Source organism: Arachis ipaensis, chromosome B4, assembly GCF_059453495.1.
Source record: "Arachis ipaensis isolate K30076 ecotype BB chromosome B4, ASM5945349v1, whole genome shotgun sequence".
Taxonomy (NCBI): Eukaryota; Viridiplantae; Streptophyta; class Magnoliopsida; order Fabales; family Fabaceae; genus Arachis; species Arachis ipaensis.
This window is the reverse complement of record NC_142439.1, coordinates 115,189,929-115,205,524: the sequence shown is the minus strand read 5'-3', so window position 1 is coordinate 115,205,524 and position 15,596 is coordinate 115,189,929. Positions and strand designations below refer to the sequence as shown.

The 15,596-nt window shown below is 34.8% G+C and overlaps 2 non-coding genes across 2 annotated transcripts; one reads left to right on the top strand and one right to left on the bottom strand.

The window, feature by feature from the left end:
* Window positions 1-1,923: 1,923 nt before the first annotated feature.
* On the top strand, window positions 1,924-2,031 carry LOC148568867 (small nucleolar RNA R71). The gene has a single exon (XR_015882879.1). It is a non-coding gene; the product is annotated as a small nucleolar RNA R71 (small nucleolar RNA).
* A 12,587-nt stretch (window positions 2,032-14,618) lies between these two features.
* On the bottom strand, window positions 14,619-14,726 carry LOC148568866 (small nucleolar RNA R71). The gene has a single exon (XR_015881528.1). It is a non-coding gene; the product is annotated as a small nucleolar RNA R71 (small nucleolar RNA).
* Window positions 14,727-15,596: the final 870 nt, after the last annotated feature.

The following is a 15,596-nucleotide window of genomic DNA, read 5'->3' as shown; positions in this document are numbered from 1 at the left end:
GTTTCTGGCGTTAAACGCCAGACAGATGCTTGTTTCTGGCGTTTAAATGCCAGACTGCTCTCCTCCAGGGTGTGCTATTTTTTTCTGCTGTTTTTCATTTTGTTTTTTATTTTTCAGTAGTTTTTGTGACTCCACATAATCATCAACCTAATAAAACACGAAATAACAATAGAAAATAAATAAATATAATTAGATAACATTGGGTTGCCTCCCAATAAGCGCTTCTTTAATATCAATAGCTTGACAGTGAGCTCTCATGGAGCCTCACAGATGTTCAGAGCATTGTTGGAACCTCCCAACACCAAACTTAGAGTTTGAATGTGGGGGTTCAACACCAAACTTAGAGTTTGATTTTGGGGGCTTTGGTTGACTCTGTAGTGAGAGAAGCTTTTCATGCTTCCTCTCCATGGTTACAGAAGGAGATCCATGAGTTTTAAACACAAGATTGTCCTCATTCAGTTGAAGGATCAATTCTCCTCTGTCCACATCAATCACAGCTCTTGCTGTGGCTAGGAAGGGTCTTTCAAGGATGATGGATTCATCCTCATCCTTTCCAGTGTCTAGGATTATGAAATCAGCAGGGATGTAAAGGCCTTTAACCTTTACTAGCACGTCCTCTACTTGTCCATAAGCCTGTTTTCTTGAGTTGTCTGTCATTTCTAATGAGATTCTGGCAGTTTGCACCTCAAAGATTCCCAGTTTCTCCATTACAGAGAGTGGCATGAGGTTTATCCCTGACCCAAGGTCACATAGAGCCTTCTCAAAGGCCATGGTGCCTATGGTATAAGGTATTAAGAACTTTCCAGGATCCTGTTTCTTCTGAGGCAATGTCAGTTGATCCAGATCACTCAATTCATTGATGAGCAAGGGAGGTTCATCTTCCCAAGTCTCATTACCAAATAATTTGGCATTCAGCTTCACGATTGCACCAAGGTACTTGGCAACTTGCTCTTCAGTGACATCTTCATTCTCTTCAGAAGAAGAATACTCATCAGAGCTCATGAATGGCATAAGGAGGTTCAATGGAATCTCTATGGTCTCTAGATGAGCCTCAGATTCCTTTGGTTCCTCAGAGGAAAACTCCTTGTTGATCACTGGACGTCCCAGGAGGTCTTCCTTACTGGGATTCACGTCCTCTCCCTCCCTTGTAGGTTCGGCCATGATGGTTAAATCAATGGCCTTGCACTCTCTTTTTGGATTCTCTTCTGTATTGCTTGTGAGAGTGCTGGAAGGAGTTTCAGTGACTCTTTTACTCAGCTGGCCCACTTGTGCCTCCAAATTTCTAATGGAGGACCTTGTTTCATTCATGAAAATTAAAGTGACCTTAGATAGATCAGAGACTATATTTGCGAAGCTAGATAGATTCTGCTTAGAATTCTCTGTCTGTTGCTGAGTGGATGATGGAAAAGGCTTGCTATTGCTAAACCTGTTTCTTCCACCATTATTAAAGCCTTGTTGAGGCTTTTGTTGATCCTTCCATGAGAAATTTGGATGATTCCTCCATGAGGGATTATAGGTGTTTCCATAGGGTTCACCCATGTAATTCACCTCTGCTATTGCAGGGTTCTCAGGATCATAAGCTTCTTCTTCAGAAGATGCCTCTTTAGTACTGTTGGAAGATTCCTTCAATCCATTCAGACTCTGAGAGATCATATTGACTTGCTGAGTTAATATTTTATTCTGAGCCAATATGGCATTCAGAGTATTAATTTCAAGAACTCCCTTCCTCATGGGCGTCCTATTATTCACAGGATTCCTTTCAGAAGTGTACATAAACTGGTTATTTTCAACCATGTCAATGAGTTCTTGAGCTTCTGCAGGCGTTTTCTTTAGGTGAATGGATCCACCTGCAGAATGGTCCAGTGACATCTTTGATAGCTCAGACAGACCATCATAGAATATATCCAAGATGGTCCATTCTGAAAGCATGTCAGAAGGACACTTTTTGGTCAGTTCCTTGTATCTCTCCTAAGCTTCATAGAGGGATTCACCTTCTTTCTGTTTGAAGGTTTGAACATCCACTCTAAGCTTACTAAGCTTTTGAGGAGGAAAGAACTTGGCTAAGAAAGCCGTGACCAGCTTATTCCAAGAGTTCAGGCTATCCTTAGGTTGAGAGTCCAACCATATTCTAGCTCTGTCTCTTACAGCAAATGGGAAAAGCATAAGCCTGTAGACCTCGGGATCAACCCCATTGGTCTTAACAGTATCACAGATCTGCAAGAACTCAGTTAAGAACTGAAAAGGATCTTCAGATGGAAGTCCATGAAACTTGCAGTTCTGTTGCATCAGAGAAACTAATTGAGGTTTAAGCTCAAAGTTGTTTGCTCCAATGGTAGGAATTGAGATGATTCTTCCATGTAAGTTAGAATTTGGTGCAGTAAAGTCACCAAGCATCTTCCTTGCATTGTTATTATTTTCGGCCATATCTCCTTCTTTTTCAAAAATTTCTGTCAGATTTTCTCCAGAGAGTTGTGCTTTAGCTTCCCTTAGCTTCTTCTTCAGAGTCCTTTCAGGTTCAGGATCAGCTTCAACAAAAATGTTCTTATCCTTGTTCCTGTTCATATGAAAAAGAAGAAAACAGAAAAGAAAATATGGAATCCTCTATGTCACAGTATAGAGATTCCTTTATGTGAGTAGAAGAAGATATGAATAGAAGATGGAGAATCCAAACACAAGAGTGAGAAATAGGTTCGAATTCTTAGATGAAGAGGAGTGTTAGTAAATAAATAAATAAATAAAAGGAGGTGAGGGAGAAGAATTTTCGAAAAATTAGATAAAATAAAATAAAAGTATTTTTGTTTTTAAATTAGAATTAAAATTAAAAATTCAAAAATTAAGAAAGGAAAAATTAAATCAAACTAAATTAAAATTAAAACAATTAGTTAATTTAAAAAGGAATTTTGAAAAAGATGAAGGTGATTTTTGAAAATTAGAGATAGAATTAGTTAGGTAGTTTTGAAAAAAAAAGATAAGAATCAAACAAAAAGATAGGATTAGTTTGAAAAAGATTTGAAAATCAATTTTTGAAAAGATAAGAGGTTAGAAAAGAAGTTAGAAAAGATTTTGAAATTGATTTTGAAAAGATGTGATTGAAACTTATTTTAAAAAAGAATTGAAAAAGAAATTTAAAAAGATTTAATTTTGAAATTAAAGTTGATTACTTGACTAACAAGAAACTAAAAGATATGATTTAAAATTTTAAAGATTGAACCTTTCTTACTAGGCAAGTAACAAACTTAAAATTTTAGAATCAATCACATTAAATGCTAATAAGATTTTCGAAAATATGAAAAGGATTTTTGAAAATTAATTTTGAAAATTTCGAAAATTATGAAAGAAAAATGAGAAAGATTTGATTTTTGAAAAAGATTTGAAAAAGATAGAATTTTTAAATTGAAAATTTGATTTGACTTATAAGAAACAACTAGATTTTAAAATTTTTTTGAAAAAGTCAATTCAAATTTTTGAATTTGATGAGAAGAAAAAGGGAAAGATATTTTTTTGATTTTTGGATTTTTAATGATGAAAAAGAAAAACATCAAAAAGACTTAAAACATGAAAATTATGAATCAAAACAAGAAAAATATGCAAGAACACTTTGAATGCAAAGATGAACACCAAGAACACTTTGAAGATCATGATGAACATCAAGTATGTATTTTTGAAAAAATTTCAATAAAAGAAAACATGCAAGACACCAAACTTAGAAATTTTTAAACTTTAGACACTAACAAATTAAAAATGCATATGAAAAACTAGAAAAGACATAAAACAAGAAAATATGAAGATCAAACAAGAAGACTTGTCAAGAACAACTTGAAGATCATGAAGAACACATGCATGAGTTTTCGAAAAATGCACAAATTTTAAAAACATGCAATTAACACCAAACTTAAAATTTGACTCAAGACTCAAACAAGAAACACAAAAATTATTTTTGATTTTATGATTTTATAAAAAAAATTTTTGGATTTTTCGAAAATATTTTGGAAAAGAAAATAAGGATTTCAGAATTTTTAATGAGAATTCTAGGAATCTTGCAATGTTAGTCTAAAGCTCCGGTCCAGGAATTAGACATGGCTTACTAGCCAGCCAAGCTTTTAGTGAAAGCTCCGGTCCAAAACACTAGACATGGCCAATGGCCAGCCAAGCTTTAGCAGATACAAATCAGACATACAACAACTGATACTTCATCCAACTTCATATGCTGATAAGTGGAAGCCTTGGTCCAAATGAATTAGACATGGCTTTACAGCCAGCCAGGCTTCAACGTGCTTCATGAAACTCTAGAATTCATTCTTAAAAATTCTGAAGAAAAATATATTTTTGAAAATAATTTTTTTTTCGAAAATAAGAAATAAAAAGCTTGAAATTAAAATAAAATTTACCTAATCTGAGCAACAAGATGATCCGTCAGTTGTCCAAACTCGAAAAAATCCCCGGCAACGGCGCCAAAAACTTGGTGCACGAAATCGTGATCGTTCATTCCTTGGTAACGGCGCTAAAAACTTAATACGCACGTTCATAATTTTAGTTCTCTTTCACAATTTCGATACAACTAACCGGCAAGTGCACTGGGTCGTCCAAGTAATAAACCTTACGTGAGTAAGGGTCGATCCCACGGAGATTGTCGGCTTGAAGCAAGCTATGGTCACCTTGTAAATCTCAGTCAGGCGGATTCAAAAGGTTATAGAGTTTTAATAATTAAAAGATAAATAAAATATAAACTAGGATAGAGATACTTATGTAATTCATTGGTGAGAATTTCAGATAAGCGTATAGAGATGCTTTCGTTCCTCTGAACCTCTGCTTTCCTGCTGTCTTCATCCAATCATTCCTACTCACTTCCATGGCAAGCTTTATGTAGGGCATCACCGTTGTTAATGGCTACATCCCATCCTCTCCGTGAAAATGGTCCAATGCGCTATCACTGCATGGCTAATCATCTGTCGGTTCTCGATCATACTGGAATAGGATTTACTATCCTTTTGCGTCTGTCACTACGCCCAGCACTCGCGAGTTTGAAGCTCGTCACAGCCATCCCTTCCCAGATCCTACTCGGAATACCACAGACAAGGTTTAGACTTTCCGGATCTCAAGAATGGCCATCCATGGATTCTAATTTATACCACGAAGATTCTAATATCTCGGACTCGGTCCTCTATATTAGATATCTAAGAGATACTCATTCTAGCTTGTTTGCATGTAGAACGGAAGTGTTTGTCAGGCACGCGTTCATGGGTGAGAATGATGATGAACATCACATAATCATCACATTCATCATGTTCTTGGGTGCGAATGGATATCTTAGAGAAGGAATAAGCTTGAATTGAATAGAAAAACAGTAGTACTTTGTATTAATTCATGAGGAACAGCAGAGCTCCACACCTTAATCTATGGAGTGTAGAAACTCTACCGTTGAAAATACATAAGTGATAAGGTTCAGGCATGGCCGAATGGCTAGCCCCCTGAACATGATCAAAGGATCAAAAGATAATCCAAAGATGAACAAAAGATGTAAATACAATAGTAAAAATTCCTATTTATGCTAAACTAGTTACTAGAGTTTACAGAAATGAGTAAATGATGCAGAAATCCACTTCCGGGGCCCACATGGTGAGTGCTTGGGCTGAGCATTGAGCTTTACACGTGTAGAGGCTTCTCTTGGAGTTGAACGCCAGTTTGTAACCTGTTTCTGGCGTTTAACTCCACTTTGCAACCTGTTTCTGGCGTTTAACTCCAGAATGCAGCATGGAACTGGCGTTTAACGCCAATTTGCATCATCTAAAATCGGGAAAAGTATGGACTATTATATATTGCTGGAAAGCCCTGGATGTCTACTTTCCAACGCAATTGAGAGCGCGCCATTTGGAGTTCTGTAGCTCCATAAAATCCACTTTGAGTGCAGAGAGGTCAGAATCCAACAGCATCTGCAGTCCTTCTTCAACCTCTGAATCTGATTTTTGCTCAGGTCCCTCAATTTCAGCCAGAAAATACCTAAAATCACAAAAAAACACACAAACTCATAGTAAAGTCTAGAAATGTGAATTTTAATTAAAAACTAATAAAAATATATTAAAAACTAACTAAATCATACTAAAAACTATGTAAAAACAATGCCAAAAAGCGTATAAATTATCCGCTCATCACTAGACCTCAAGGTCATGAAGTTCTTATACATCTTCCACCCATACCCTATCTACATTCTTTAACATTTTTACTTTATTTCTTTTTTTCCTAAAGGTGGTGGTACTTTGGAAATAAGATGTTTTCCAATTGCCAAAGTTGATCTACAATGCAGCGGAAGTATTGCCCAATAAATCTCTTTCTGATTTAGCAGGGTCTCTAATTCTCTCCAAAGTTTGGCTGCAACTAATCTAGGAATAGGCTTGACTACAACTTGTCTAAGTAACTCCCCAAACACCTCCTTGTTCTACACTTTAGCAAGCTCCATAAATTTTGCAATATTATTCACCAACTCAAGTATCCCTTTGTCAATTATTCTTTAAGAGATTATTGAAGTCTTCATGTGTCAGCCAGGGAGTTAGGAACCAGAAAGAGCAGGCAACACTAGGTTCTTCAAAAGACAAATTTAACAAGACGGGTACATGATTTGACTTTAACTTCGACATATGTTAAACCTTAAGTTAATTGAAGCATTGAGACCAATTATCTGTAGCCACATATATGTCCAATCTTCTTTTAATAGTCCTATTTTGCCAAGTGAATAGTTGACCTTGGAAGCTTAAGTACTGGAGACCATAATCCAATAGATAGAATATTGGTGATCATTATATAGATTCGAACTATCTCCAGTATTTGCTATAGATAGAATACAGTTAAAATCACCCTCAATACACCATTCATTAGTCCCTAATCGACTATTCTTCTTAATCCCTTCCACAGTTCATTTCATGAGCCGCAGTGAAGAACCACTTATTCTTTTGATAGGAACCTAATTTTAGGTGAATAAATTGTCTGTGTGCTTCAATCACCTCACATTCCAAATAGAAGAATTTCACAAATCTAGATACCTCCTAAAAATCCAATGCCTTCCATAAGGTACCAATATGAAAAACCAAAATTTTTAGCAATATTATTATTTTTAGAGTCCGAAATGTGCCTTTAACAAACAAAAAGAATAGCCTTATACTGCGATAAATATTCTTAATTAACAAAGGAAAACCTTTGTTACCCACCTTTTTACAATTCTAGGTTATTATATCCTTAGAAAAAACATAAAATAACTAGAAAGGTGAGAAAGATACAAAACAAATAGCAAAAAAAAGATAACTTATAGATGTAGTAGGTTAATCAACTGTCATTATCACTGAATCTTCCTCAAACACGAGTTATTGATCTGAGAAATTCAGCACATCATGACTGGAGCTGGATCTTGGGTGTCAAGTGGATTAGTCACAAAGTTGGCATTCTTCAAACTTCTCCTGAGAAATTCCACAACGGCCATGGTTCCTTAGTGGGATGACTAATCTGAACAAAAAAGGCTCCAGCTAGAGATAAGAAGTCGCCGCCTTCCTGGCTTCAAGCGTATTTCATCACCTCCAAGGTCTCCTAGTACTCCTTCCCTTTATGAATCTGAGTACTCTATTACTACTGCTTTTTCTTTCTCTAAAATGAACCTAGGGGGTATGCCTTTTTGTCTTCTTTGATCCATTTGGTCCATCTCTTGTACTCCTTTTATGGACCGCTACAACCTGAAACTTGTTTAAAGGTATTTGTTTGGGTTGTACATATTTTTGTTCCTAGTAGTAAGTGCTATTTGTTTCGCTTTATCCAAGGACTTTTTTCCACTAGTTGGGGGATGGTCCAAATTATCGGATTCTTCTCTCTCTAAGATTTGGTATAAAAAATATGATTAACTTTTGTTTTTGTTGGGCTTCATTACGTTTGGGTTGTTACTCTTTCCATTCTTGCCTTGGTGCCGTTTAGCTAACATCCATGGCACAAAGCATCCCGAAATGCCCTCCTGGTTCATAATGACATCACTTCTTAAAAGAAATGAATTTTGCTCCTCAATCATCACCAAAGGTTTATCTGAATTTAAAATTTTCGGGGCCAATTCTGCCTCATCTGCACCATTCTTATTTGGAGATTCTGTCGAAGTACCAACCGAGTTATTTACCACCACTTAAGTCTCAACCTTTTGACTGTCTCCTCCCATACACATTTTCTTCCTATGGCCATACTTACCACAACCAAAGCATATAAAGTGTAAGCCTTCATATTTAACTCTGAAATCCCTTCCTTGACTTGAATTGCTAGACTAATTTTCTTATTAGTTCAATCTCTACGTATAGACATGCAAACTTTTCTCTAGAGTGGATAGATGTGTTCTGATCAATCTTTAGTATGGTGTCAATTATGCTGCCATCCCTCCATAGAAACTGATCAATATAAAGTACTACTGAGAGTTCCAAAATCATAATTCAAACAACCAACTTTTACACTATATCTCTTGAAGGCTGGAATCATCTTAAAGTCAAACAAATTCGATCAATTATAATATTTATATATTAGAAAAATAAAGATAAAAATTATACCAATAGAAATGTCTGTTCACAACACAAAACATGAATAGGAATAAATGAGATTTGTGGATGTGGATAAAAAAAATGGTTATGATACTATAATTTACATTTTATTCAATTGAGTATTTTTTTTCAGTTTTTGCATTTATTCTGCAGAAGCAAATTAAGTCAAAAGGAGATGATATATTATGTTTTTAAATAAAAAGTTTAATGGATATAAAAGAACAAAGTGCACAACTAGGGCATACCATTTTATGTAAAGTAGTGGAAAATTATGGGACAAAAAATAAATCCGCTCACTTTCCGACTTGGTACAACTCAAAGTCATGATTCTCTTTAGTTTGAAAAATCAATCAATTATTTAGAGAATCTACAAGAAGATAAAAAAATACGAGATTAAATAAAAAATTATATAAAAATAAATATAAGAATATCTTCTGGTATGGAGGGAATAACAGAAATGAAGATTAAAAAAAGAATTGATTTGATTCAAGTCATAATCTCTATGAGATTTTCAAAGTTATTAATTGAGGATAAGCTTGAAAGAAAGAAGATTTACAGAAGGTCTCTAGCATAGACAAGAAGATAGTAATTGACAACTTGTCAGGACCCTCTAAGAAGGGTGGTAGTCATATTTATTGAGAAAGCTAACCAAAAAAAAAAAGTCATATAGTAGATCCATTACCTTTGCTTCCCCACCTTTTATCTAAATTCTCTTGATCTAGGATACCATAGCCCTAAAGCCAATAAATTTTCCAAGCAATTTCACACTTAGAATGAACTTCTATGATTTACACCACTTATCATAGTCATATAGTAAAACTTCCACAATTGGTTTTGAATTGAAGCGAGTCAGCACATCATTTGCTGCCTCAGATACTTTGTTGAAGATCTAGTCTTCTACCACTATCTTTACGATTTCGTCCAGGAAAAGGTCATCATTAAATTTTTTATTCATCAAACTATTTCTATAAGAAAAAACGCCATCAATACTCTCCTTAGCTTCCCCCAATTTCATAGCATGATCAAGTTAATTATTTTTTAAATAATCACATAACTTCTTTTTGTTTTATTTTTTAATTAAATATTTATTAAATTAATAAAATAAGACACATTACACATGAAACATAATATAACATAATATAATTTCTTATATTCTTCTGCTTAACTCATGTGTCATTATTTCAATTCATGGTTTAAGAAATATATTTTTTATAATATGCATCTTTAAGCAATTATATGCATAACTCAATTTATCAATTAATATGAGTCATAGGAGTTATACATCATTTAATTGGTATAGTCCCTTCTAAATCCTAAAAAAGTCAGCCACATCTTTATGATGAGCAATAATCAGAAAGTATATAACATAATTAGTCTAACAATAATGTCTTTACTATAAGACAATACTTGTTAACATTATTCCAGCTCTATCATGTATACAAATTTGATAAATAGGTAATACAAATATATTTATTCATTTAATCTCAAAATGCTAATATACATACAACACACAAACTTCACGTACATTGATCCTATAAACCTATAATATTTGTTAATATTATTCTCACTCTATCATGTATACAGACTTGGTAAACAAATAATACAAAAATATTTATTCATTTTAACTAAAAATATTAATTTCCATACAAAACACAAACTTCACATACATTCATCCTATAAACCCATAATACCTATCATTTCAAGATGACTAATAAAAGTTTTAGCCAATACCCCTTTAGTCAAAGGATCAGCAACTATAACATTGCTGCTGATGTGCTCTATTGACACTTTATGTTTTTGAACTTCTTTAACGGCAAGTATTTCAATTCCATATGATTAACACATTTGAAATCCTTGTCATTTTTCGAAAGGAGACTACTATAAAATTATCATAATACATTTTTAATAGTCTAACAATATTGTCAACAATTCCAAATCTTAAAATAAAGGTTTGTAACCAATTAACTTGGATAATAGGCTTTCCTCAAGGTGAGACTTTTAATTATGGTCAATTTTTCTCTGAACAGGTTAATTTTGTGGGCTATTGATGAGCGGATAATTTATACGCTTTTTGGCATTATTTTTAGTATGTTTTTAGTAGGATCTAGTTACTTTTAGGGATGTTTTTATTAGTTTTTATGTTAAATTCATATTTCTGGACTTTACTATGAGTTTGTGTATTTTTTTGTGATTTCAGGTATTTTCTAGCTGAAATTGAGGGCCTTGAGCAAAAATCAGATTCAGAGGTTGAAGAAGGACTACTAATGCTGTTGGATTCTGACCTCCCTTCACTCAAAGTGAATTTTCTGGAGCTATAGAACTCCAAATGGCGTACACGCAATGGCGTTGGAAAGTAGACATCCAGGGCTTTCCAGCAATATATAATAGTCCATACTTTGCCCGAGTTTAGACGACGTAAAAGGGCGTTGAACGCCAGTTCTACGCTGCAGTCTGGAGTTAAACGCCAGAAACACGTCACAACCCAGAGTTGAACGCCAAAAACACGTTACAACTTGGCGTTCAACTCCAAAAGAAGCCTCTGCACGTGTAAACTTCAAGTTCAGCCCAAGCACACACCAAGTGGACCCCGGAAGTGGATTTATGCATCAATTACTTACTTCTGTAAATCCTAGTAGCTAGTCTAGTATATATAGAACTTTTTATCATTGTATTCAAAGTCTTGGTTACTCCGGTTCCCCTCTGGGGCCGAGACCAATGAACTCCATTATCACTTATGTATTTTCAACGGTAGAGTTTCTGCACTCCATAGATTAAGGTGTGGAGCTCTGCTGTTCCTCATGATTTAATGCAAAGTACTACTGTTTTTCTATCCAATTCAACTTATTCCGCTTCTAAGATATCCATTTGCACCCAAGAACATGATGAATGTGATGATTATGTGACACTCATCATCATTCTCACTTATGAACGCGTGCCTGACAAACACTTCCGTTCTACATGCAAACAAGCTAGAATGAATATCTCTTGGATATCTAATACAGGGGACCGAGTCCGAGTTATTAGAATCTTCGTGGTATAAGTTAGAACCCATGGATGGCCATTCCTGAGATCCGAAAAGTCTAAACCTTGTCTGTGGTATTCCGAGTAGGATCTGGGAAGGGATGGCTGTGACGAACTTCAAACTCGCGAGTGTTGGGCGTAGTGACAGACGCAAAAGGAGGGTGAATCCTATTCCAGTATGATCGAGAACCTCCAGATGATTAGCCGTGCCGTGACAGAGCATTTGGACCTTTTTCACAGAGAGGATGGGATGTAGCCATTGACAACGGTGATGCCTTACAGAAAGCTTGCCATGGAAAGGAGTAGGAATGATTGGATGAAGACAGCAGGAAAGCAGAGGTTCAGAGGAACGAAAGCATCTCTATACGCTTATCTGAAATCCTCACCAATGATTTACATAAGTATTTCTATCTTTATTTTCTGTTTATTTATTATTATTCGAAAACTCCATAATCATTTGATATCCGCCTGACTGAGATTTACAAGATGACCATAGCTTGCTTCATACCAACAATCTCCGTGGGATCGACCCTTACTCACGTAAGGTTTTATTACTTGGACGACCCAGTGCACTTGCTGGTTAGTTGTATCGAAGTTGTGACAAATTATGAATTAAGATTAGAGCACCAAGTTTTTGGAGCCATTACCAAGGATCACAATTTCGTGCACCAAGTTTTTGGCGCCGCACCGGGGATTGTTCGAGTTTGGACAACTGACGGTTCATCTTGTTGCTCAGATTAGGTAATTTTCTTTTTGTTTTATTTTCAAAAATTTTTCAAAAATTTCTCATCTGTTTTCGAAAATTATTCTAAATTTTTAAGAATGAATTCTAGTGTTTCATGAAGCATGTTGAAGCCTGGCTGGCTGTAAAGCCATGTCTAATTCTTTTGGACTGTGGCTTCCAACCATCAGCATAGAGGCAAGTTAATTGGAATATCAGCTGTTGCATGCCTGATTTATATCCTAAAGCTGGCTGGCTATTAAGCCATGCCCAACCCTTGGATTGGAGCTTTAGGCCAACATTGAAAGATTCCTGGGATTCTTATTAAAAATTTTGAATTTCTTTTTTTTTTTTCCTATATGTTTTTCGAAAAAAATATACAAAAATCCAAAAAAATTAATAAAATCATGAAATCAAAAAAATAATTTTGTGTTTCTTGTTTGAGTCTTGAGTCAGATTTTAAGTTTGGTGTCAATTGCATACTCATCTTGCATTTTTCAAAAAAAATCATGCATTCATAGTGTTCTTCATGATCTTCAAGTTGTTCTTGGTAAGTCTTCTTGTTTGATCTTGATGTTTTCTTGTTTTATGTCTTTTCTTGTTTTACATGTGCATTTTTGCATTCATAGTGTCTGAACATGAAAGATTTCTAAGTTTGGTGTCTTGCATGTTTTCTTTGCATTGAAAATTTTTCAAAAAAATATGTTCTTGATCTTCAAAGTGTTCTTGGTGTTCATCTTGACATTCATAGTGTTCTTGCATGCATTCATTGTTTTGATCCTAAATTTTCATGCATTGAGTCTTTTTCATGTTTTTCTCTTTCTTCATTAAAAATTTAAAAAAATCAAAATAAAATATCTTTCCCTTTTTCACTCATAAATTTCGAAAATTTGGATTGACTTTTTCAATTTTTTTTAAAATCTAGTTGTTACTTATGAGTCAAATCAAATTTTCAATTTAAAAATCTTATCTTCTTCAAAATCTTTTTCAAAAAAAATCATATCTTTTTCATTTTTTTTATTTTCAAAAATTCTAAAAATATTTTTCAAAAATCTTTTTCTTATTTTATCATATTTTCGAAAATCACATCATCAATTAATGTTTTGATTCAAAAAAAAATTCATGTTTGTTACTTACTTGTTAAGAAAGATTTAAACTTTAAGTTCTAGAATCATATCTTGTGATTTCTTGTGAGTCAAGTCATTAATTGTGATTTTAAAAATCAAATCTTTTTCAAAACTAATCTCAATCATATCTTTTCCAAAATATCTTTCCTATCATATCTTTTTAAATAATATCTTATCCAAAAATTTGATTTCAAAAATATCTTTTCTAACTTCTTATCTTCTTATCTTTTTAAAATTGATTTTTAAATTTTTTTTTCAACTAACTAACCAATTGAATTTTTTGTTTGTTTCTTATCTTTTTCAAAACCACCCAACTAATTTTCCCTCTCTAATTTTCGAAAATACCTCCCTCTTTTTCAAAAATTCTTTTTAGTTAATTAATTGTTTAAATTTTAATTTTAATTTTAATTCTCCTTTAATTTTCAAAAATAATCAACTTCTTTTCAAAAATTAATTTTCGAAATTCCCTCTCCCTCATCTCCTTCTATTTATTTATTCATCTACTAACACTTCTCTTCACCCAAAATTCGAACCCCTTCCTCTCCTCTGAGTTCGAATTCTTCTCTTCTACATTCTTATTCTTCTTTTCTTCTACTCACACAAGGAAACCTCTATACTGTGGTAAAGAGGATCCCCGGTATCTTTAGTCCTCTTCTTTTTCACATGAGCAGGAGCAAGGACAAGAACATTCTTGTTGAAGCAGACCCTGAACCTGAAAGGATTCTGAAAGAAAAACTGAGAGAAGTTAAAATACAACAATCCAGAGACAACCTTACAGGAATTTTCGAACAAGAAGAGGAGATGGCAGCCGAAAATAATAATAATGCAAGGAGGATGCTTGGTGACTTTACTGCACCTAATTCCAATTTACATGGAAGAAGCATCTCCATCCCTACCATTGGAGCAAACAATTTTGAGCTTAAGCCTCAACTAGTTTCTCTGATGCAACAAAACTGCAAGTTTCATGGACTTCCATCTGAAGATCCTTTTCAGTTCTTAACTGAATTCTTGCAGATATGTGATACTGTTAAGACCAATGGGGTCGAACCCGAGGTCTACAGGCTTATGCTTTTCCCTTTTGCTGTAAGAGACATAGCTAGAACATGGTTGGACTCTCAACCCAAAGATAGCCTGAACTCTTGGGATAAGCTGGTCACGGCTTTCTTAGCCAAGTTCTTTCCTCCTCAAAAGCTTAGTAAGCTTAGAGTGGATGTTCAAATCTTCAGACAGAAAGAAGGTGAATCCCTCTATGAAGCTTGGGAGAGATACAAGCAACTGACCAAAAAGTGTCCTTCTGACATGCTTTCAGAATGGACCATCCTGGATATATTTTATGATGGTCTGTCTGAATTAGCTAAGATGTCATTGGATACTTCTGCAGGTGGATCCATTCACCTAAAGAAAACGACTGCAGAAGCTCAAGAACTTATTGACATGGTTGCTAACAACCAGTTTATGTACACTTCTGAGAGGAATCCTGTGAGTAATGGGACGCCTCAGAAGAAGGGAGTTCTTGAAATTGATACTCTGAATGCCATATTGGCTCAGAATAAAATATTGACTCAGCAAGTCAATATGATTTCTCAGAGTCTGAATGGAATGCAAGCTGCATCTAACAATACTCAAGAGGCATCTTCTGAAGAAGAAGCTTATGATCCTGAGAACCCTGCAATAGCAGAGGTAAATTATATGGGTGAACCTTATGGAAACACCTATAACCCCTCATGGAGAAATCACCCAAATTTCTCATGGAATGATCAACAAAAGCCTCAACAAGGCTTTACTAATGCTGGAAGAAACAGGTTTAACAATAGTAAACCTTTTCCATCATCCACTCAGCAACAGACAGAGAATTCTGAGCAGAATCCATCTAGCTTAGAAAATTTAGTCTCTGATCTATCTAAGGCCACTCTGAGTTTCATGAATGAAACAAGGTCCTCCATTAGAAATTTGGAGGCACAAGTGGGCCATCTGAGTAAAAGGATCACTGAAATCCCTCCTAGTACTCTCCCAAGCAATACAGAAGAAAATCCAAAAGGAGAGTGCAAGGCCATTGATATAACCATCATGGCCGAATCCAAGGAGGAAGGGGAGGACGTGAATCTCAAGGAGGAAGACCTCTTGGGACGTCTAGTGATCAATAAGGAGTTCCCCTCTGAGGAACCAAAGGAATCT